This window comes from Bombus pascuorum, chromosome 15 (genome assembly GCF_905332965.1).
Source record: "Bombus pascuorum chromosome 15, iyBomPasc1.1, whole genome shotgun sequence".
NCBI classification, from domain to species: domain Eukaryota; kingdom Metazoa; phylum Arthropoda; class Insecta; order Hymenoptera; family Apidae; genus Bombus; species Bombus pascuorum.
In genome coordinates, this window is record NC_083502.1 from 4080415 (window position 1) to 4104305 (window position 23891).

General features: G+C 34.3%; 1 protein-coding gene across 23 annotated transcripts in view; it reads right to left on the reverse strand.

Annotated features, from left to right (window-relative positions):
- Nucleotides 1–23891, reverse strand: part of LOC132914843 (plasma membrane calcium-transporting ATPase 3) — an 89491-nt gene that overhangs the window by 53690 nt on the left and 11910 nt on the right. For 2 of the 23 annotated variants that reach the window (XM_060974291.1, XM_060974289.1), the window contains exon 1: nucleotides 4406–4681. The exons of 19 other annotated variants lie outside the window; for them this stretch is intronic. The gene's annotated coding sequence lies outside the window, so the exon portion shown is untranslated. Of the gene's footprint in view, nucleotides 1–4244; nucleotides 4303–4405; nucleotides 4682–22133; nucleotides 22363–23891 lie in introns of those variants that run through there. 2 more of the 23 variants (XM_060974292.1, XM_060974282.1) reach the window with 2 other exon arrangements.

Sequence of the window (23891 nt, forward strand, 5' to 3'; positions counted from 1 at the left end):
TCCAACTATTTTCGTACTTTCACGCGGATTCCCTTCCATTGTTTATATGTACTCGTTCGAGCACTCGAGTCGAGAGAGATAGAAAACGCCGAGAAATTCTTGTTATCGAACTTTCGAAAATTCTTTTTATTCTTCGAGAGATGGGTTTATCGTAATTTTATTTTTCAATAAATTTTTATCCATACTGATCGTCGTACACGACGTCTTGATCATTTCACACCAATCATCGACGGAACTTAATCTAAAAAATTATCGCCATTTTATTTTTCAACAATTTTATTCTACGTTAATAGTTATATTGATGTACAGATTTCAATTCATATTAATCGTCGTACGTATATGACACCTCAAAAATATTGCATGAATCATCAACGAACTTAACCTCAAAAATTATTACCATTTTATTTTTCAACCGATTTTATCCTACGTTAACAGTTATATTAATGTACAGGTTTTTATTCACATGAATCATCATACGTATATAACCTTAAAAATATCGCATGAATCATTTGACGAACTAAAAGATTATCGTAATTTTATTTCTCAATTTTTCTCGATTTTAGCTTACATCGATCGTTATGTATGGCATTTTAATAATATTATACGAACCAACAATAAACCTAACGTATAAAATTTCCGATTGCTCGATTTATAGCGTTTGCAGTTTCAATTATGCCTGGCAATTTTCTAGGCGATAAAATCTCTCTTTACTCGTACCCGTGTGCTAATGACGCAAGTCTATAGAGAAATCGTGTAATCTCGCTCTTTTTCACTCATATAAGTTATACAGGTTCAATGGATGTAGAGTTGTGACCAGGGGTGGGCTTCCTTAATTAGAAACTGATTTGATGCGAAGACTAACTACTGCCATAGTAAGCGTAAAGGTGGTAAACTGCCCTTATTTTCAGGCGTTGTTTTACGATTAATTTCACGCTCTATCCCTATCAGGGGCGCATTCGCGCGGGGTTACCAACCTTCGAACGAGAAACTCCACCATCTTTCGGCAGCGAATGACACACATGCACACATGTGCTAGTGAGCGCACACACAGAGGATAATTGAGAAAAAGAGAGAGATTCTGGTATCACGCGATGCACTTTTTCGAGAATGTGAATCTTTTTTCATACGAACAATATTGATACGATCAATGAAACGTTAACGGGAATCGATCCATCAATAATCCCGGGAAATCCAACAATAACTCCTCGCCCTCTAATTATAATGCCTCACGGGATCAGTTTTCACTGAATCGGATAAAATTGCTCTATTTCGACGCGAACTTACCGCACGGACGATCAGTGTATATTTAGTGTTTTCACGTGTTTGAACTGTACTGTTGCCCACCCTGAACAACATACACGCACGCTCTGTCTTATTTCTGGATTCCCTTAAAGAATTCACCATACCTCCATCTTTCAAGGATTAGCCATGACCGCACGTGTCGGTTGCCAATTATATTTTTGCTAATATGTATTGAGTTTCCTATCTGTGTGTACTATTTCTGTCGTTTTGTATCTATGGACTTGGTCGGAGGATAAGTGTGTTACATGCACTGTAATACATACACTTATAACGTCCTATATCCTGCAATATATATATATGTATATTAACTGTATTACATACACTTATTATCTAACCAAGTCCATAGATTCACAGCACACTAATACTATATACAGATAGGAAACTCGATATTAGCTCTGGAATCCCAGTAACCATTCGTACTGCAGATTTCTATGTATTTATGGGAAATTTAAAGCTGCAAAACTGTATAAAATGCACATAATACGCAAGATTACTTACTTGTTTAGGAAACATAATAATTTAGACTACATAACTGAAACTAATGAAACAAAGCTAAAATAAAATATATTAATATTTCTAGTTTTTTTTTATTGAAAAAAGAAACAAAGAATCCGAGCAAATTTACTAGATACACTGACTCGCCGAGGTCAAACGAAACGACATAGATAGTTTGATGTGAGTTTAAGTCAGCGACAAGAAATGTACGAGGAAAGAGGAGAAAGAGATGCAATCTTTCTCTCTATTCTCATTTCTCATCTAATCTTCTCACGTAATTTACCATAAGAGATCGTTACTCGATTTACGTCATGATTTCAGAGATAACGTTTCGCTAGATGGAAAAATGTAAATCTATTAAATCACTCGCGACAAAGATGATATTTTGATACTCGTGATTGCAAAATCTCGATTGTAAAAGTACGTTAATGACAGATAACGCAAATCGGTCAAAATCTAACGCGCCGATACGTATCGATACTGTTATCGAATCGATATGTATCTACCGATGCAAACATAACCTAAACTGGAGTTAACCTAAATAACATTATCATCCATATTATCTTCTCGAAGAAAAACTCTAGTACTGTAATTTCACTGTTATTAATGACTCACGTTACGTGTATTATTCTGAAATATTGTTTTCTGTTTTTATACCATAAACTATCTTAAAATTTCATTAGCATAGTAATTTAGATGTAACCCATGTACGAGCAACGCGTATTCTTAACGCAATATCAACAAAGTTTTTGCCACAATTCTGAAACTATGGGCAATTAAAAACAACATCGCTCGAGTAAATGTTATTTAGCTTAGTAAGAACTATCTGAATCACAAAAAATTAATGCAACAGTCCATTTAAAAAAAATCTCTAGTGGCCCCTTTTTTCAGACTACGATTCGCCTCAAAAAATAAATTGGGCACTAAAACAATAGGCTATTTAATTACAGTAAAAACAAAGTTGATATCTTCGTTGGTTTCTAAGAAAACAGATTGTAGCACTTTATCTGGATCACCCTGTATACTGTATAAAACATCTAAAGTACTTTCTACAACATTTAGTATACGAAATAATTTTCTACTTCAGTTCCATTTTTCAAAAATTGTATTCATAAAAGTATTAATTCGCATAAATATCTGCATAAGTCTAGTAATGAGAATTGACCATAATTGTCACCATGTATTCATTAAATAAATTTAGATAAAAAATGAATCTAATGGTCAGATTCAAGTTCTATAACGTAGAAATAGAGTGGGATGACCTTAGCCGGTGCGAAGAGTGACAATTAACCCGCGGAACAGGCGAGATTTACAGCGCAGAAAGATTTGCATGCATTTGTACATTCGTATGCAATTACCCGTATGGAGCGCGCGCGCTGTCGAGTGCCATACAAACCATTCACTGTTTCATATCTCATTACTCGCGCTTTTCTGACTGATGAGCCATGTAGAATATAAAAAAACCAGAGAAAGACATCAGTCTACGTTTCATTAAACTTTGCAGAATTCTCCACCATTTCTCAACTTTGTATTATTTTACAGAATTTTAACCGAATCAATGCAGCGACGAGGTTATTAAATATTATCGACATCGGTACAATCGATTTTCGATGGTTGCACCGACTCAATTATTAATGAAATCCTGTTGGTCCTATCTTTTCGAATTTTCATTAATATATAGGCTATTAATCTTAAATTCATCATTACTGTATCTTAAAGACGCGTTGTATAAATAAATTGCGCGTTATATAAAACATTTTGAATATGTTGGTCATATACATGTATGTCACGATTGTGGTGGTCAAATTTGAAATCAATCTGACGATGCATATACATAGAAGTCACAAGACATTTATTGCAAACATATATTTAGTAAGAAATTAGCGTACAGCATGAACAATTTTAGCCCTCGACTGATATCGTTGAATCATATTTAATTGCTAACAATTTACAATATATTTAACTTTAATTTTTATCGTATATTTTACAGAATAAAATGTCTCTGTGACGTAAAATACAAAATATAAATTGATACAAAATTCTCTAAAATAAAATAATTTTATTCTAAATTACTCTGAATAATTGCTGACGCAGCGACTCCAATTAACGTTTAAATATATTCTATATTAAATAAATTGCACATATTTATGCAAATTCATATTTTTATAAAGACAAACAGATCAACAGAATCTTAGCAGAAATTTGTTTTACCTACTGAATATTGTAACAGGTGTAGGACGTTTATGTATATTCGCATATTATACGTACTATGTGCATTTTTGCATTTATAATTATCCCATAAATGCATAAAAATTCGCAGTCTATTAAAGATGCTGAATATTGGAGACTCATTAATACCATGGATTAAACTGTTTAAATACTTCCGCTTGTATCGTTATATGTCTTGTAGCACTTATGTACATTTTTAGATTTATTTCAAACGTTACCAATATAACAGTAACAGACGAGTCTCACTCTTGCGCTAGTGAAAATTCAAAATGTTCCCTATAACACAAGAAATATATATTTATAAAAGCTCTACAAGTATTCTACAAGTATTTCATTAAACTTTTGGAATTCCGGCTATTATATCAGAAAGCGTACTTACGAAGAAAGCCGAGCGCATATCTTCGACACTGACAACGAACTGCACAGACATACGCACACGTTCACACTGGACCGAATATTTATAAACCCAAGGCCGGTAGGACGAGACACACGAGGGTCAACGAGCAACTTCTATAGAGGATTGTCTTCCGCGAGAAGCACGGTTCGCGTCTATAATTCCGCCGGGTGAACGAATTCGCGAAACGCGACTATGAAAGAAAAAAAATTTACAGACGGCTAGTTGGTTGTGCGCGCCACTCAATGGCGACACTAGCACCACGCAATGGTGTGGTGGGGAGAAAAAGAAGTAGTGGTGGCAGTAACTAAAAGTAGAGAGGTGATGATGACCTTCTCGCAGCCAGCCGCCGATAATTAGCCTGACAGATTTTAAGATATTGGGGCCTAGACCGATGTAAACCGGCAGGATTGATAACGTGTCGAAGTAAAGTATCGTGTAAACGTTTCATGACGCTAATGTGCTTCACGCCGTCGTATAATGACGTCAATCGAGTAGACGAGGGGCGGCGCGGCGGCGGCAGGCGAAAGCAACAGGAACACACACACACACTGGTTATACAGTGAGAGACAAAAGTATTAAATAATACAGTTGAAATGTAAAAATAAAAAAATATTTCTTATATCATTAAACATTATTAAATATTATTAAACATAATCGAATATATGTCATGACATTCAGATACTTCCAGTAATAAATGTATAGGAATAAACTGTTAATTAATTTATTTGATTATTGAGATAGAAATATTTATACAGTAGAAGAGATGACCCGAAAACAGACTAGAGACTAAATATGAGCTAGCTGAATTTCTGAACATAAATACTTTTACTTTTATTTTAAATATATGATTTGAAAGAGACATTACTTTTGTTCAGTTTATTGTAACTCTATATCATAAAGCAAACACGTTTTAGACATATATACTGCCATCTTAAAAATCTTCAACAGATTCGCATTATTAGAGCAATAAGATTTTAGCGAAATCCCAAGTTCCATATTTTTCAAATCTTTGAAAGTATTTTATTGTATTTGCGAATTCATCTTTGTTCGTATACATTTATTACTGCAACTGTTTCTGTACAATATATAATTACACACATTTAAGTATATTTAATAACAAAGAAAATATTTTTCTTTTTATTTCCAGATTCCAATCGTATGAATATTTTTGTCTGCCATTTTGTGTGAACGTAGACGTACGAGGTGAAGGAGGCGAGGGGTGTGAGACCGATTAAACATGTACAGAGCGTCTGACATAAGAGAATTTAGCTCGAATTTCGTACTTTCGTGGGAAATCGTCGCAGTGCTGCTGTCGGCGCGTTATAGGGAGAAAAAGTTAGGCGAACACCGCGTGACTTGAATGAATTTATTGATCTGATCTCCTCGGACCGACCTCTGTCACGTGACTCCCATTGCGATACGGAATAAATGACCGACATATTTTTTGGTAAACGCAGGGTGTTCCAGTAACCATAGTACGGTCGACAAAGAGGTGATTTTACGTGAAAAAAAGGTCGATAACGTAGAATGAAACTTTTCATACAACGACATGTTTCCGAAAGAATCGAGTTTTGAAGATTTGTCAAGTATACTGAGAATATCAGATAAACGAACTTCATTTTTAACTTAATTTTATTTTTCTTATTTTACGATAGGGTTAGGTTGTATGAAGAATCGACTCCTTGCAATTCGTATCATCATTACCAGTTATTAGACAGTACAAGCAATCTGTAGTTATATAAGAAAATGAAAGGAATATCAAACATACGACCTTTACTTTTAGGTTAGAATTGGGTTGCTTTATTTTACAATAGAGCTATGAAGATATAACGTAGAATTTGAATATCACGCCAGTGGACTGATCGTATGTAAAAAATTGAACGTTCAACATGATATATTACCGTGAGTTATATAGGGTAATGTAACTATGACAGTATAGTGATATATCTTATACGGAATGTTGGGCTTTCTGTTGCTAAAATGGCACGATCAGGTGATGACCCAATTATTTTGAGCAACGTAGCGCTTGAACTAGGGATCACAAAGGGAGAGCAACGTCCGAGATAGTGTTCAGAATTACGTCAATGTAGATGGAAATAAAGTAATAAAACGTTAGATAAAAGGAGTCGTACAAATCTTTTTATTATAGTACTGATTTCCACAAAAATGTCTACGTGGCGGAACTTCGTTTACGATGAATGCTCGGCTATGTGAAAAATTTCTTTCTTTTTTTTATCTCGTGTACACATTTTCAAATTTGACATCGCGCGATAAGGAGAATATACTACTCTCTTTCCTGTTGTCTCGAATCACGTTCGCCAACAGAATAAATAGTAACAATTGATTGATCTAATTGATATGTTCTCGACAAGAGAGATATCATAGCATTTTTTAAAGACAAGCTTCGATAAATCTCTCATTAAAATTGTTGTATGCGAATGATCGTTAAACGTTGCTCGATATAAATATAAAATAATAATAATTAGACCGCGGATTTTTATGGCACATTAAAGAGTGCAAAATTGCACAGAATGCGCATAATATGAAAAATTATATATATATATATATATATATATATATATATATATATATATATATATATATATATACGTGTATATAGAAGAGCAATGTACATGTAAACCACCATGTATCCCGGAGAAGTAATATTATGTAAATAAAAAAAAATCTGCGACACAATTTCAATATAGTATAAAATAATATAAAATTTATAAAATATGTATAAAATAATGGATTTGTATTAAAATCTAGTGATCAACTACAATAAGTCTGTTACTGGCCAGTGTTTGCGAATTGGCAAGAGAAAAAAGAATTGAAAAAGCAGATCCCTTGCTATACGACAGCAGTAAAATGACAATTCGCGGAATCCACCGTTAAATGGCAGCAATTTCAACTTGGTCCCTCCCACTAAATCGGGATCTGCCTTCGGTAAAACGATACAGAGAATCCTACGCGAGATATACCAAAATTTAGGAACCTTCAGCGATTTGATTCGATACTGGCGCCACACGGAGAAAATGAAAAACACAAGAGCACACAGTGCCCCGGTACATACATATACACGTGTGCAGAGATCGTGATTCACGAGGGAACAACAATAACACGACAGATTCTTTGTAACGAGCGTCATAATTGGAAAGAGATCTTCATGCAACATGAACACAGCGACATTGTGATGTTACATTGCTAATCAGTATTCGTCACGCTAAACGCAACGCCTTCGTGGAAACGGTGAACGAAGGCATGCTCGTGACCGAGCATTATATATAGACTCCGCACGACCGCTATTATGCCTTCACTATTCCTCCACTGCGTTTATTTATGTGGATGTTTTACACATACACAGCTGTGAAGTAATAGCTTATGCACTAGTCGAACCTGTGAAAAAAATTAGTAGACGAAATTGCTCGCGAGATTCGGATAAAAATGCGTAGGGTAACATTTTTTTTTTTACGGAATATTTCTTTTATCGAGAGAATAAACATCGAAACTAACCTCGTATACTTTCTTTTATTCTTCGTTTCTGACTCTCTTTTTTTATATATACAATATTACTTTCTTCTTTTTACGTATAATTTTAATAAATTAATTTAATTTTGCACATAATCGAAAGTAAGCATTCGTGTACACAGTCTTATGAAAGTACACGGACTCCGATATAATCTTACCGATATAATCTTTAAACTTTACCAATACAATCATTACAGTCATGTTTCATTGTAGCGATAATAAAATTTCGAAGTGTATTATGTAACACATATGTGCAGTATGTACATAACAGTTTCCTATAGCGATTAAATAAATACCAGGTAAATAAAATAAATCAGTAGCTAGTATGCTTATCGATAACTAAACATATTGGAAAAGAAAGGAAAGAGAATTTACTTTACTTAAATAGATTAAACTAAACTAGTATTCTTACCAGCTAGTAGTTCAAGTAACTAAATAAATTGAAAAGGAAAGGACGGTTGAAATTTATTTTTTATTTAGATTGACTAAACTAAAGTGGTAACTAATATCATTAAGTTAGTAATTCCAGTAATTAAATACATGAATCGAAAAAGAAAGGAATATTAAAATTTCTCCCTCGCTTTCTCATTAATCATAATTCAACAACCGACTGACTAATTGTTTCGATCTCATTAATGTACATTATTAATGGAAAATCCGTTGGTCGACGAGATAGTTGCTACTCCCACCACGCGTCATTTAAGTGCACAGCAAATATTGACTCGCGCTGTGGAGATAAGGGAGGAACATATTTGGAGAACGTTGAAAGGAGCTGGAGCTAAAGAGAGAGATGGATATATGTCGGTAGAAGGGACATGCGCTTTAAAGGAATACCAACGAACAATCGACATTTACAATTTTCAATGTACATACACCGTGTATAGTGTTAGCATGAGTCGCGCGCCACTGAATGCGTAACCGAAAGAATTCCTATCGCAGAATCTAACAGGCTTGGCTAGGCACTATCGTCATTGTTTTTACACGTAGGCGTAGACAGATGCATATTCAATGTTTGAAACAACCGTTCTATATCGGGTTACAAGTTGGTTAAATATCGCGTTAAGACGTTAGTAATTTTCCACTAATTTTTATCTCTTTTTAGAAATATTCGGTGATCAGAATCTAAAAATAGTATATACGTATATACATTTCAGTTAAACAAGCTTCATAAATCTAAAGTAATCCTAACCTACCTTAACCTGATCTAAACTAAAAATTTAATTTTGAATTAAAGGAGTTTGGTAAATCTAAACCAAATTAGTCTTAACTTAATCTAACCAAATCTGAGCTAAAGATCGGTAGCACTGGACGAGTAGAGGGAAAAAGACTAAACTAAAATTGAAAAAGATCTATTCACAAATCTAAACCAGGCCTATTCTAACAGAAATTGGATATAACACTATAACCTAACATCGCTTATCTACAAACTCGATGCTGTGATTTATCACTTGGTAAATTTGTCCAGTGCACGTGTAAATCGAAGTGTCTTACGAACCAGAAGTTCAAAATTGAAACTAGTATCTTTAAATTATATTCCTACTATCAGAAAATACATATAGAGTATCTACGAAAACATTTTTTGAAACATTCAACAGAATGGATTCAAATTTGAAAGATGTGTTCTTGCATATTATTTACAAAAATGAAGCAAGGATTGGTTATTTTGCTGGTCCGAGGGTATCCCGAGCGGCAATAAACACGTTAGTCCGTTAGTGCAACACAACTACCGAACGAGTTCGCTCGCGTGTATTCAGGCATTTTAATCAAATTATTCCGCTCTAACGTTCTCTCGATCCTATTTCAAAGAAACGATCGGAAGTCCGGTATCTATGGCAGGAAAGTTTATCGCTTCGCATCCCTTCGCTCCGCTGTAGTTCTACGACGATATCCAAGACCAGCCGACGATCCCGCCCTCTCCCTTAACCTTTCTCGGCTGCTTGCCTAATCTACACGTCCTACGATGCAATTTCGACCTGCAGAGATATCTAACAGTTGTTCAAAGGGGATAACTGGAAGCCTGGAAGTGTGACACAGAACTGTGCGTCACCTATGCCTGTGCAGGTTCGGACACGCAACATAGGAGGAAACCGAAGTTACACGATTTCGTACGAAATCTCACGAAAATCCTACCATCAAGGATAGCAGCTGATAGCGTTACGCGTTTAAGAGAACGTCCTGCTCCTGTTGGATCTTTAGACGCATGTATTTAAACCAGAAAAAATGGAATATACTATATTAATTAAATTATATAGGGTAGCTAGAAAGTTTTAGTTTTACTTTACAATGGCGGACAAAAGGAAGTTCATAAAATAACAATTGTGCAATTACTAAGCAATAGTGATAATTAATAATAACGTAACAAATAAGTAATAATATGTATGCATTAGAATAAGTCAGATTTGGCCTAGTTCTATTCTCGCCACATGTGATATAATCATATGTTGAAATTATTATTCTTTTTATGAAAACATATTATTGGAAATATTCTGACAAAATGCTGAAAGGCAACGCAAAGTATTCAAAAATTTCTTTAGATTAGGCGGGATGTTTATTTTTATCCAGTCGCCCTAACGTTTGAATCATCGCCCACACTCATCCACGCCCAAAATCGGTCCTACTTATGGTCGTGGGCAGAAAAACATCCTCCGCGTGGTAAATTGTTGCGAAATTAACAATTTGTGGCCCGATACGCACCTCATAGTTATTTAATTATTGGGAAAACAAACGTTCCTTGACATCACTCGAGCGTAAATAAAATTCCGATACCCGTTCGAATATCCCCTCTTCAAATTAGAATATTTCTCGACGATTCGAAAAAATCGTTGCAAAATATCCACTTCGAAATTTCGAATCTCAAATTAACCATTACGATTTCACAAATTTTTAATATTCTCAAATTATCTTCATTTTTTTACACGTTCAAATATTTGTTCGTTTGAATCTCGAACGAATCCCAAATTCTTAACCTAAAGTATTTCTTGAGCACGACATTCGTTAACGCTTTATATTTAATATAATGAATTCAATTTCTTAAGAGTTTTTATTTATAAATACATATTTTTATTTAGAATTATCAATACATACTTGAATATCTGCTTTTCTGATTCTGCGAGAAACCATTCCTAACCTAAAGATTTCCTGAACGCGACATTCGACAACAGTTTATAATCATATAATAAGTTTTTTATATAGTTGACCTATGACTATGTTCAGAATTATCAAGGAAATTAACTGTAGTTTATCGACTATCGTTCGAATTTTCAGCTAACTTTATACCAGTTAATATTGACCCGTAGCGACAGCCAATAGTGATTCATTTGTAGGACAAAGTGACACACTGTAAATGCAAATAAAGTGAATATCTCCCTGTTATGTGCAAAAACACGAACCTGGAAACATCGACCAACCAGGATATCTCGTATTCCTGAATCGTGACGCACACGGTGTTATTACGTCACGAATCTTGGGATCGATACGTAGCTCGTATTATCATCTACGACAAAAAGCCGGACTTTCAAGTTTGGCTGAATTCAACCATAGTCCATCTCGGGTTTCATGACAAGAAATCTAACGAGATAGTCATGGACACATTTCTTACGGGATTATCTTCTGAATTTCGTTGTATGTAATTTTCCTAACAATATTTTCTATTAAAATATTATTCCTTATATTTTATTATTTCTCTGTAAAAGTATCTCGACTTAATAATTTTTTGTAGGATAATACAATGATGATAACATATACAAATTTCTAATGATATGCACTTTATATCAAGGCTATTTTTATTTAAGTGTACTTCTTAACCTATAAATAATGAAACAGGTCTTAGTGGATTCAATATAATATAAACTAATTGTATAGTAGGATTTTATAACATATAGATTAGTGTTAATATACTACAGTCACTTACTTCAGAAGGGCATTTTTATTTAGACGCTATAAAGTAATAAAACAGCTCCTAATTGGGTTAGCATAATATACTTTGCAGCGGAATCCTATAACATTTTATTTTAACGTATATATATCCATTTTATAAGATGAAAACTTTTGTTAATGACCGCATGTGAAATATGCGTACACGGTTGTGATAGAATTGTGAATAACAAGAATACTTCAATGAATAGGAATTATCCCCAGGACTTTCAATACACCACTAAGGAAACCTTCTCTTCATCGAGGAAAAGAATCATTTCCCAACCCAATCATTTCAATATCGATCATTTCGTAACCTAACAAAATGAACGTTCTCTCTTTGTTCAAATATTAGAAGGTAATGCTTGATACGACGCATATGGGAATAATAACAGTAGAAGCACGTCTGACGGCGACAATTAATTGTTAATTGTCCTGTATCCACGTTTGTTGTAACCCAGTTAAGCAATCCAGGGTTAACAAGAATCTCCTGCGTCACCACGCTAATGAATAATATTAATTCAATATCGTACTCGATGGAACACATCCTATTGAAGCCATCCATATAGCCCATCCATCCACCTTCTCTCTATCTCTTTCCTTCTCTTGTCCGCCATATTCTGTGTATAAATACTCAGAGGCGTCAAGTGTACCGGACATCGCGCAGCGAAAGTGTTACAACGAACGTAACAATCGTGACACCATTATGCACGATTTAATGCGCCGGTTAAGATTAGAACCAGAAAGCTAAATAAACCGTTAAACTGCCAATAAGGTTAATTCACATCAGACGTCAATGAACAGGAAATTAAAAGCGTCCGACACGCGGGCCCTCTATTCAATCACCCGGCGACAATTCTTTGTCCTTTTTCAGATCATGCAGAAATACGCATCGATCTAAGGATAAAGGATTGCTACGGTCCAGGAACCTCTCTTTTGATCACGTGAGATGTCACTGCGGCTCGACGGACAGGTCCTGGATCAGTTATGCTTCGTAACTATGCTAGGGATATGCTAGACTATTCTGATACGTCAGAACCATGACAGAGGCCACTACTGTTATAATTCAAATGAAAAAAATATTGTATAAGAACTCGTGTCTTATTTTAATGTTTAATTCTTGATTGATGTCATTGGATCACGAGAGAGCGTAATAATTTAGGGCCAAATTACTTCGTTTAGGAACTTTAAGTTAATTTTATTGCTAGCATAAAAAACGTAAAATACAAAATAAAATTAAATAACCCTAAATATTAATAATTTACATTAAGAAATATAGACTATAGAATTGCGACATTATGCTTCTAAAGTAATTATCAGCAACTTTGAAGTTAAAAAAGTAATTTAAAAGGCAAGGTTACTTTAAAAATATACACTGGAACATCAATCGCTTTTTTAAGAGTAACCGATAGATAATACTGATATCGATATAGAATTGCAGAGATTCGATAAGAGGGGATTTCTTGGAAAAGAGCACTCTCCAACGAGAAATCGAGCCGATATGACGTAAATTGGTGCTGTTATTCGAGGTATCGTGATCTAACAAAATTTCTGATAACCTATACGTTATCTAAATACACAATAAAAGAATTTCCTATCGTAATTAATTGTTTCCAGAAGTTAACGTCATATATTATATTAAGTAGGTAAAGTTTAGCAAGAATTTGCTGGAAGCAGGAATTCATTTGCAAGAAAGGATTTTCGGGAGTCTAGAGAATATCAGAAATTCCCTGGTAATATTTATTGCGTCTGCTCTGGTTACAATATTCCTGTAGGACATAATTTATTGTCATCTTGTAAGTTTAGTACAATATTCACTAGAAACTGATGTGCAATTTCCAGTGTATCAAACAAACGAAAAAAATTCTTTTCTCTTTTTCCCCTAGTTATTTTTTTAGTCATAGTTCTTCGGCTAAATTAACTCAACTTGAGGGACATTCTTTGGGAATCGATCTACAGACAAACAATACAGAAGTTCCGTGAATCTTCCTGTGCCACGATGTTACACTTCATTTTCTAAGCGAGTGTAGAAGCATGCGCGACTGTAGCCGGCCTATATGACACTAACATATCGCTACACGAATGCAATAAATAATTTGACACGCCTTGGACCTGCAATTACTCCGGACTATCGGATATTGTATCCTAAAATACCCCGTTTGTAATGAATATTGAATTAGCATGGATTTCTTTTTTCGACGAGTCTCTACACAGCTGTGTATCGAAAAATCGGTCACAACTGCGACGACTTAACCTCACCCGTACACTAACTTCTATCCTTTCTTTAACAACTTTCTATATTCTTGCAAAAATATTGCAAAATTGCTTTAAGATTCCTATTTTTGGACACATATTTTCGTAATAGAAAATTCTAACAAATTTTAATATCTAAATTTCCAATTCTTATTTATATGATTTCATAATGACTTGTAATAAATGAATGATATTAAATAAAAATTTTGCGTTCATTCATGTTGTATATTTTGGCTTGAGATATCTTTCAAAAAAATATAAAAATAGGTATCTAGATACCTGATTCTCTGATTTTAAGTACGATGATTCGACTTTTAAATTAGTAACCTAAAATTTCTAATCAACTAAAAATATCTGAGATTTCGAATTAATAAATTGCAATAAAACAAATGTACATACAATATATAACCTCTATTTGTCATTATGATATAGAATCTTAAGTTAACTACGTCACAACTCAGCTCTCTGAGGTTAATGGATAATTCCAAAATGGCGTAAAAGTGCGAAATTTTAGGACAGGAATACACTCTTGTCGGAACAAAAAAGTTGTTGAATACCACTTGTGCTCTCTGTCGAGAGCAGATAAACGTTATACGCTACTGGATTATGCGGTATTGATCGGTATCGAAGCCCTTAGTAATAATAAGCGGCGTCCTTGATTTCGCTTTGTTAGACTTCCATAGAATAGGTTATGTACGAATCCGGATGCGATAGTGGAGCCACAGAAACGTGGAAGACAAGATGGTTCTTGTCCTCCTTATGTTCGTATCGCTGATATGTAAGTCTTCAATAATTTATATCTTCAAAATTATCCAATGTTTGCATCTACACTACCGTGCGTAAGTATTCGGACATTTTCGAATAATTGATAATATATAAAATATACCTCAAATATTAATTAAAATAGTTGATATTAATTAATATAAATAAAAAAGCAATAACTGGAGGTGAATTAAAATGGTTTCTATGAAAACACTTAGATAAGTGATTTAGTGTATTCGTTCAATGTTGAGATCTTAGAATAACTGAAATATGTTTCCAACTACATTCTAAAAGTTATATAGATTTTATGAAGTGTCAGCTGTTTATTAGAGATGAATATGGAACTTGATTGATACAGGTACATTCTTTGTTTACCTTCAATTTAGCAGAACACTTGGTCCCACTTACGATAAGAAGTAAAAAATTAAAAATAGGAAAACATTTTTCTATCGTAATGTTGAAAATGTAATAAAAATCTCAATTGGATTGCACCAAGTATCCACATACTTATGCACGATAATATATGTAATTCTAAAACATATAATCCATATCTTTCATTCCATTTTCACGTAAAATTACTAGGACTATACAATAAACTCTATTAAAGTAGGTGCAATTAGGCGTATTCGATAAAACGTTAAAACGATAGCTTTTTGTTTGAAAGGAGTCGATACTCCGTCGGTAAACAGGGTGAACTTTTCGTCATCCTCTCTTTAAGTGATCCATGGAACAAAGGAACTCGAGAAACGCCGGGTTTACGTTACTCACAGCACCGTGTGAAAAGATAGATAGATAAATAGATAGATAGAGAGAAAGAGAGAGAGAGAGAGAGAGACAAACAACAAACTCTAAAGTGCAATTTCCAATACATCTCGAGGCCTCTTCGGGCTGCACTAGTGTCCTTAACGCGTGCACATAGTTGATAGGGATCGATAGCTGAAATTATTTTTGCGCTGTCTTTCACGACCCATTTTTCAACGACATTGTGTGTTCTAGTCGGTTATTCCACGAATCTGTGCTTCATTCAATACCATGATTTTTAATCAAGCCTTGCGACTGCGTCGTTACATTTTCATATAGGGGGTAAGCCTTCTATAACTAGAAATGTTTTTATGAGTTTAAATAAACACATGTAAACTGAAACCAACAAATATCGGCCTCCAAATATATATGATCAATGAGTTTACAATTTTCGGAGATTTTATTACGAAGAAAATAGCCTTAAAATAATAAAATAACCTTGGAGTCACAATGGGGTACGAATGTAGCTAAAGATGAAATTAGATGGAAGGAAAACTGATGTATCGGTATATAACTTCAAAGCTACGCTACGTCATAGAGAGTCAAGTAAAATGATATCCGTCTCGTATTTTTTCGGATACGTTAGATGGATACATTAGATGGATACATCAGACATAGAAATGGCAATTTTATAGAGAAACTAATGTGAAAGGTTAAACAGAATTTGAAAAATTTGAACGTTAGAGTACATTGTCAAAGAGGTTAGGAAGACTTTAAAAAGTGATTCTAAAAGATTTGAAAAACTAGAACACCGTGGTTTAAATTAAATACTTAAAGTGTAAGTACTTATAGATGAGAAAACCCTAGTTACCTACCTTTGATTTTAACAAATTCCTTTTATAAATTGGTAACGTATAGATCTCCATATAATAATGATATATGTATATTTTAGAAAATGATTAATTTTATTTTTAACTGCGAAATATATTACGTATAACTTAGTTACAGGTTACAATTTGTCCGTATGTTATTTTACAGAAAAATTGGCTGGATTGAATTTGAGGTTATATCGAGAAACGAGATAAAATTGAACGATAAGGGAAACTGATAGAATTTTTCTCCCATCTTGGCGTAATCGTTTCAACGAACTGAGGAAACCTTGAAAACATCTGAGTCAGGTAATTACACGGCTTCTTCCGAGTATATTAGAAATTCTGCCCGTCGGCCGATTATAATCACTAACATTTCGCTTATTGATCATTCATTGACATCGCGTTTAAAATACCCTTGCCAATAAGCAAATGAGGGAACGAAGGTCGGCTATATATACGGTGCCCCGTAAAACTGGGTCGCACTATATCACTGAAACAATTATGTCACCGATCCCTACATTTACCTAATGGACTCCCAATCTTGTTTTCAATAAAATTATATCCACTTTATATCTAATAATTTAGATACAGTATATAGAAGGTTAATAACTTTTATAAACTAAAATTACCTGAAATTATTACGTAAAATTATATTCATGTAATTCTACCTCGTAATTGAAATCATGAATTCGAAAAGGTACTTCTTTGCAAAAAAATGCGGTTATCTAATAATGTTAAAAATATGAATATAATGAGATGTACGTATGTTGATACGAAAAACTAACAAGATTAATAATGAATAAAGGAATTTCAAGAAGATAAACAAAAAAAGACTGACTTTATTAAAATACTGATAAGCGGATTCAATTTAAAATTAAATATTTTCGTTATTTATTCGGAAGGAGGCCCTAGTAACTATCATATTAAGGTTAGGGACAGCAAGATTTTTTCCAAATATTTATGGATGGATATGTGCTCTGCTGGAATTTATGGCTTCAACGAATGATATAGCAGCTTTGGAATTATATATTTTCGTTATTTATTTAGAAAAATCCCAGTAGCAGTCCTATTGAGGTTAGGGATAGCGTGAAATATGAGTAACACATCTAGATAGCAGAATGTAATATACAGTATAGTGTAACATCTACTGGTCTGAAACACGTATGGGAAGGGTGGAAGTTTCTCAGTAGTACGAACCTAGCTATTGCGTGGCAGTAGTTCGTCAAGCGCCTTCGCGCGATTTAAGCGACCACTATGGCGCGTTTCACAAGCTACTCACGTGCAAGCTCGATTAACTTTTCATCTAGGATACACAGTCAACCTACGACGAACCTAACTGAATATCGGACATTCCTGATCGAATAGTACTAGTTCACATGTAATTACGAAAGTATTCGAATAATGTAGAAACTCGGAAACCTTTTACAAATATACTATATGCGTTATGGACTATGTAGGAAACATTTTGAAATTTCATTAGCACTGCAACGAGGCACGATTATAATTATGTCGGGCAAATCTGAAACCAATTTGAAAATGTACATACACATCGTATGAAAAGTTTTTTAAAATGAAATGTACACATTATAACGTTCGTGTGTAATATGTACATATTAGGTTAGGTTCATATGAAACATTTAATGAAAGCAATTTCCACATAATTCAATGCACTTTCTCGACGCTTATTTAGTTTCATTATTCCGAATTTATAAAAATTACCAGTTTTAGAATTCAACGATTCTTAGGATGGAACCGTTATAGTTTTTTTTTTTAACAATTTATGAGTTAAAATATCGTCTAGATGGAACAGAAAAAATCATTAGCCCGCCTCGAATGCTAAATTTGTTTCCAGAAATTTTCATCTTCCTTTTTTCAAATTGAAATTCATCTAACAAAGTCACATGAATATTTTGATTGCTTAATGCAAAACTTAGATGACACAGAATCGCCAAATTGAAACTTGCAAGAATCCACATTTCATATGTGCCAATTTAATGGAAGCTATAAGATATTTAACGTAAAGATATTTATACAATCAATTATTTATTGTATTAATAAATTTCAATATTCCGGTAGAATTATCTGTAGCAGTTATTACGTGTTTAAGGTGGCTATTTATGCTGTATAATAATTTTGTACAACATATATATTTACAATAAATATCTTATATAATAATATTGCAATATGTTTCTTATATTAAATTTGTATCAAATTTGCAATAAATACTTTGTAACTTTTATAACTATACTTATATACACTTCCAAATTGTTTCCATATCTGACTAGTAATCTACTAAAAGTAATCAGTAAAGTGGTATTTTACTGTAGTGTTAATGAAACTTTGAAATGTTGTATATAAAACATATTAGTTGAATCTTGGAAGACGCACGTAATTGAAAATGAACAGAAAAAGGATAAGAAAGTTTTTTCAATCGAAGGTGTACATGAACGATAACCAGAACAATGTATTCCAAGAGACCGGATGTCTAAACATTAAACACAGGATTCCGATGATTTACGGCAATCAAGAAACTTGGCAGACGGTCACGTTAAGCGTCTGCGCCGGTGAAGAGTGCCAAAGTACCGACAGACTAGACGTCGAGTCGACGTACATCAATCCTTTTGGCATCGATTAACCAATATTTTTCCATTAATAGCGTTCCCGAATTTTTAGACGACGTTTTTCATTGACCTCTCGAGGGGAACCATTCCTGTCGATAAAACAGTAACTTTCCTACTATATCGGGCGAAAACATAACACGAATAACGTACGAGAAGTATTCCTGCTGAAATTAATATCCATGAGATTCTTGAAAAGCAATTTCGAATTAATTAAAAATTAATTATCTTCATGAAGATCAGCTAGCCTTAGGAATCGATAAAGGATTAATTTAACAAAATTAATAACATATAGGTTAGGTTATGTTCGGAAGAAAATTCAACAGCTTGGAATATTTAAAAAATGTAAAAATAGAAGATAAATATATCGTAAATATTTCTCTAAATTCCTACTATTACGAACATAACTGAATATTATAACGAGTACGCCGTAGATTTTTATAAACGTAATTAAACAAACGAAATCTCGGCACAGATTCATTTCATCCACTGAAATATCTTAATAAGTACCGTACTTTGGATATTTCATATATTTTTGCGTTTCTGCATTTTTAAATTTCCTACAAATACATAATTGTATAGACGAATGTGTATACTATATTATATACGGTAATTATAAATTAACACTCGTGTGACGCTAGTGTCGCTTCATATAATGTTAAGACAAGATTTGTTCATCTAATATTATCATGCTTGAAATATGTTATTGATTATAGTGGTAGAGCGGTGTGATAACCTAAAAATACTAAAGTAGTGGAGCCTTAGCCATTATTAAAGTGTATTATGGTATTAAGCTAGGTTTAAGTATGTGTTGCTTGGTTACGACTATGTATGTTTTATCTCCTTGCATTATCCAGAAACGCGATTCCCCGATGGCTTGGAGCAACGTATTAGCTTCTGTTCAATTATTTCGAAACATTACGAGTCACGTTATCAAACACTCACGACTTCGTTAGCGAAAAATTTTCATCACGTTCGGCGACGACCTTTTCTCTAATGATCACTGATCACGAACGCTTCCCGCCACTGTGAATCATCGTATTTGCTATTCCGGATGACTCCGACTTCGCTGTTTGTCTGCTGGAATTTCAAACACGGCATCTCTGTTTCTCTATCTCTTCCTCGCTATCATAGATGGAGCATTGTAAATTTTAGATATCATTCGTATCTCTTGATTTCTTAAACTTACGAATTTCAATTGCGAAATAAAAAACTTGAGATAAATTGTATAGGAAATCTAACATTATTATTATTATACGATTAAAAATCTTGTAAAATTCCGAAATTATTAGATTTAAATTGAAAAATATTTTCAAAAGTTAACAATGAAAATTTGATGTTTAAGATACGATATTTTAGGATTTCGAGACACTAGAAATTCAACTTTTTAATTTAGAAATGTTGAAAACTTCAACTTTCAATCTCGAAAGTTTATAAACTCAAATTTGAAAATTGAAATTGTCAGGAAATTCTCAGAAATTAGAAAATTTAAATTGATCATGTCGAAAGCTTAAAAGTTTAAATGAAAAGAATTTCAAGAACGTAAACGACATTGTAAGTTGCATATTTGCAAATGTTTCTATTTTCCCTATTTCCCTAGTTTCTATGTTTCCAAACCGAGACTCTCAAACGTTCAAATCCGCTCCATGTTCTCAGGCTAAATGCGTTGCAAAAAAAAAAAAAAAAAAAAAAAAAAAAAAAACGACTAGTTACCCAAGTTCCCCTAGCTTATAATCGAGAGATCTCGAGCGCAAGAATGCCCGGGATGTTTCGCGGAAAATAATTCCCGCGACGTCGTCTTTGACCCATTTGCCGGGGCGCGCGGTGGTGGAGGGGAAGCTTTTACGATGGCAGGGATTTAAAGGCGAGGAAATATGAAAAATAGAAGGTCTCGGTACACGACGATAACTGTCGCTGCCACGCGCAAACTTACGAACAGAAAAGTTTTGGATAAGAGCAAGACTCCTCTGTTGCTGATATATACGCCCACCTCCCTCCCTTCCCTTTGCCCCTCCTTTCTGTACAAAAGTGGCTTACAGCCAAAGCGAGAACGATATTTCATTCCGATGGAATCTCGAAACTTTCGAACCATTTGCCTTGGAAGCCCGAGACACGGCTGTATTGTGCGTCTGTACATTAAAGAGACAATGTTTCGATTGCCCCATAAACGTGTCCCGCCAACTACAATACCAAAAAATTACTAAAAACCATTTTACGGTTTAAGTTAATGAAACTAATACGGTTAGAAAAGAAACAAAGTTCGAGATATACGTAGTTATTTAGTAACTGTGTATACTGAGAAGTAAGTTGAGATATTTGGGTGAGGTGGATAGGATTATCGTAACTAAAAATTTCCTAGGGACTCTAGGCTATCTCTCTTACAGAATTATTAATCCTTTCACGGTGTAACCCCGAGCTATATAGTATAGTGAATTTTGTAGTTTGAATTTGCAGTTTGAATTTGTAGTTTAATTATAATGCAATTTTTAATTTTCATCTTTTCTATACGATATAAAAAATGGAATAATCATAAGAACAAAGAAATAATAATGATCATACTTCATTGTAAATCATTCATTTCGATCTTTTCATTTCATTACACTGCCAAAAGGATAAAAGTATTCGCTGGGTCTTACATGGGTTACCATGAATCTTCTGATATATATAAGACAAGTGGCGCGTGTGTCGGCTACTGTAGCAAGTACACGTGGCTTAGCTTAAGCTATACGAGAATAACGTAGAATTCATTTACTGTTCCTAACTTCTTTGGTATATATTTCGAAGAATCAAAAACTGAATCAAACTCAAAAGATATTTCTGTTTCTATGAAGTAAAAAAAAAAAAAGAAAAATAGAATTTGACGCTCTTTTAATACAGTAATAAGAAGTACATTAATTTTTTCTCCAAATGATTTCTTGTCCTAGTGACAAAATGAAAATTAAAGTGTACGATTATCAAACACGTATGTAAAAAGAAACCAAGCAATATATCTAGTATAACTGAAATCTGTATAACTAAAAATACCTTAATTTCGAAGGATAGCCCGAGAGATGCTGCAACCGATGGAAAAGTCACCAGGAAATAACCACGATCCGATCTCACTCGCGCCACACTTCGGAAAGCCACCAAAATTCGTTTCTTTAGAACGGCTTAATAAACCAGTTACAGTGCGCGCGTACACGCACAGTTTCCAAAAAAGCGTTTCCAGGGAAACGAGCCCGCTAGCCTGACGTTAAAATAACCGCGGCGTCCTCTGTTAACAGGAAAACAACGGTATATCCGTCGTCGTTTATAGGCTCGCGGAAGAGAAGAGAAAAAGCATCTCGGAGGTTAGCAACGATGCATATTGGCCAGCGGCAAAGTTTCGCCTCGAAAAAGTTAATCGACGGGCCGCTGATTTATTTCTGGCCGCCGCGCACGCTCGACCAGTTTCACACACGTGTCTAGTTATTTTTAATCCACTATGATGCGTACCAGCCACACGGAATAGACGGAGACGGGCTAGCGTCTGCGGCGCGACGAGGACTACACACATAACAGCACACTTCCTGGTCAAATTTTCGTATATATCACGGGTCGATAAATTGTCGGCACGTGGCAGTCTCGATGTCTCTCCGGCGATTACTATCGAGCACCAGTGGCCAGACACACGAACACGAAACCATCTTTTATCTCGCTACGCTGTGCACGATTATAGCCTACGGAGAAACGTTATGGAATGACCGGTGACGGTCACGAAGTTACATACCGCGCATGCGTGCCGCGCATAACTATTCGCGATTTCCATTCGAAACACTATACTGCCACGATCGGATTTTTTTCTAAAATCGATAAATTTTTAGAACGCAAACTCGTAATTTGGTAATTTATCACGAGGCAACTTTTCTTCATATCAATTATAATATGACCTAAGAAGATAACCTTCCGTGCAGATTAAGAATGCTTGTATACACAAAGTTCTATTTTTCGATACGTAAGTGTAAATTTCCAATGGAACAGAGAAAGCTAAGTCTCGTACATATGATATCAATTACGATTAACGTAAAAAGTTTAACTCTTACTTTAGCTTAAAAATGGTTGCATATATAGAATCCTACTTTTCGATACGTAAGCGTAGGATCTGCAATGGAATAACAAAAGTTGAATCTGGATTACGATATCTTGTCCGTCCTCCGAGACACGTTTGTTTCAACGAAACCTACATGTCCGTTGGAATCAAATCGAACTACGGTAAGTCATAAAGCGCTGGTGGGTAGGAAAGTTGCAACGGAATCGACAGTAAGTTTTCCTCGAGGGAATTGAGCCCGCCTGCGATAAAATCACTGGACGAAAAGAGCCAAAAGTAGGAGGAGTAGCGCGATTTATATCGCTTGCAAAAAAAACATTTTACCGTCTCGTCTTAACCTAAAAAGATTAATTCGTGGAACAATAAAGTAGTCCAAAATTACAAGCCAATATTCTCTCTGCGAGTCACGAGTGTGACGCAGCATTTTACGACTTCTTTCAGAAAAAAAAAAAACGTCGTTCACGAGAAACTGTAAGTTCCCCAAAAATCCTTCTTTTCATCTCGATGCGGTACAAATAAAGAATAAGATATTCAAAAAAAAAACGAAAAAAAAAACGAAAAAAAACGGGAAAAAAAAAAAACTAGGGTTGGTTTTACTTTCCTCGACGACTATATCCTGTACACATTTTCCCCTCGGTTTCCTATTAAGAATCACATTCGATACACACAACCACTTAATTCTTTCCACATATATACCTCCGTCTGTAATATAGGTC